Source organism: Tupaia chinensis, unplaced genomic scaffold (assembly GCF_000334495.1).
Source record: "Tupaia chinensis unplaced genomic scaffold, TupChi_1.0 Scaffold143793_1, whole genome shotgun sequence".
Classification (NCBI taxonomy): Eukaryota; Metazoa; Chordata; class Mammalia; order Scandentia; family Tupaiidae; genus Tupaia; species Tupaia belangeri.
The window spans coordinates 1-2,410 of NW_006203643.1; the positions used below are offsets into that span (position 1 = coordinate 1).

At 36.9% G+C, this 2,410-nt stretch overlaps 1 pseudogene; it reads left to right on the forward strand.

The window, feature by feature from the left end:
• Window positions 1-1,203: 1,203 nt before the first annotated feature.
• LOC102477553 (baculoviral IAP repeat-containing protein 2-like) overlaps window positions 1,204-2,410 on the forward strand; it is an 8,889-nt pseudogene continuing 7,682 nt past the window's right edge.

Sequence of the window (2,410 nt, forward strand, 5' to 3'; positions counted from 1 at the left end):
AAAATAAATGAATGACTAAATAATATTAAATAACTTTAGAAAAGAAAACTTTAAAAAGTATATGTGGAAATGTTTCAGTTTTTTTTTTTAGAGGTTCCTGGAAATTTTTAAGTTTTTGAAGTAATTTCTTTGGATTGATCATGTATGAAAATAAATATACAAGGAAGAATGACAATATAAAGCTTCTGTGGGAAATGGAAACAAATATAGATGGTATTTAACAAGAATGGAAAAGTTAATGTTTTGTGAACTTCAAGCCAAATCTGCATTGTACACACTGTAACAAGCATAGGTTTCACAACGCTTATGGGTGTTGATTTCCTCAGAAGTTGCTAACCAAAGAATATATTACTTATGTAAATACCTTGATGTTAAGCTATGTGAAAAATAACCTTTAGATAAAGTGACCATATGAATATTTCAATTACTTTGTTTACTAGAATTCAATGAGGTTAATTTAAATGTCATATTAAAGTGCTTGTAAGGAAGGAACTCTGCCTTAAATTTTTTACCCCATGGGAGCAGGTAGTGTAATGGCTATGTCAATGGAATCCCACGTAGTCGACTGCAGTTCACATCCTGGACCCAATGACTTAACACTCACGCCGGGTGCACGCGCGTGCGTGCCCAAGATCCCGAGAGGAGACTGGAGGAGAAGGGATTGCGGCGTGGCCATCCCCCCTGGAGGGGTGATTTCTCACTTCCTGTCTCTCTGTCTCTCTGTCTGGCGAGCGCACGCACACTATAGCAAAAACCTCTAAAAAAAATTTTTTTTTACCCTTGTGGCATAATCAATAATTGCTCTAATAGTCATACTAAATAGCTTTTAATCGAAAGCAAATTAAAGGCATAATTTATCTATTCTGTAGTTACTTAGAAAGTTGAGAATATAAGCCTCCTTGAAAAATCAAGAAGTTTGAACATATTTTCAGAAGTCCATCCATTTTTCAAGTCTTTAGGTAGAATTAAACCTAGAAGACTTACTATCACACCAGAGTATTAAATAGCCTCTTCTTGGTAGGTTAGGAGAGAGATTCCGTCTCAAGAGTGTAAGCTTAGATATAATTCTAGTAAAAAAGGACTTTAAAATTCTACATCAGTAGGAGTGTATCATTTGATTCCTTTTGGTGGTAAAAATCTAGTGCGAAGAGTTGAGAAATTTCATGTGAACGTTTTGACAATCAAGAAGTGTTACAACTACTTATGCACAAAACTACTCCCCAAAGACTTGTTCCTGGTCCCTCATTTAACACAGTTAAGAGTAAAATTGAAGAGAGAACGAGCTTGTCAAATTGGACCAGCAGCAACCAACAAAAAAATGAAATAGGACTTTTCATGAGAACTCTACAAAAAGTCTACATATTCAACTTTCCCCACGGGTGTTCCTATCTCACAAAGTAGTCTTTCTCATGCTGATTTTTTTTGTACTGGCGTGAATGACAAGGTCAAATGCTTCTGTTGTGACCTGATGCTGGATAACTGGAAACAAGGAGACAATCCTATCGAAAAGCATAAACAGCTATATCCTAGCTGTAGCTTTATTCAGTATCTGGTTTCAGCTAGTCTAGGATCCACCTTTGAGACTACATCTCCAATAAGAAACACTCTTGCATATTCATCATCACCCACTTTGGAACATAGTGGCTCATTCAGGGGTTCTTATTCCAACCTTTCACCAAACCCTCTTAATTCTAGAGCCATGGAAACTTCTCTCAATTGAGAACCAACCCCTACAGTTACGAAATGAGTACTGAAGAAGCCAGATTCAGTACTTACTATATGTGGCCATTAACCTTTTTGTCACTATCAGAACTGGCAAGAGCTGGCTTTTATTATATAGGACCTGGAGCCAGGGTAGCCTGCTTTGCCTGTGGTGGGAAACTGAGTAACTGGGAACTAAAGGATGATGCTATGTCAGAACACAGGAGACACTTTCCCAACTGTCCATTTTTGGAAAGTTCTCTAGAAACGCTGAGGTTTAGCATTTCAAATCTTCGCATGCAGACACATGCAGCTAGAATGAGAACAGCTTGAACAGCCTGAGCAGCTTGCAAGTGCTGTTGTTTTATTTTGTTTTGTTTTGTTTTGAATTTAAATTTATTTATTTACATTCATTCACTGTACATCATTACAGCATACGAAATGAGATTTTCCATCCAGAGTACACTGTATACTGTCTCAATCAAGCACATCAACAAACATGCTATTGTCAGCAAATAATTTTCCATTTCTTGTTTTGCTTTTATTCCCCCATCCTTGATTCACTATCTCTTACCCTCTGCCATCTCCCACTCTACTCGCACACTGTCTCTGGTATCGATGTTTGCTTTCTATACTGTTTTCCCCCCCACATTTTATTGAATTACTAAAGACCTTAATTAATCTAAATATTTTCATAGCAAATACAGCT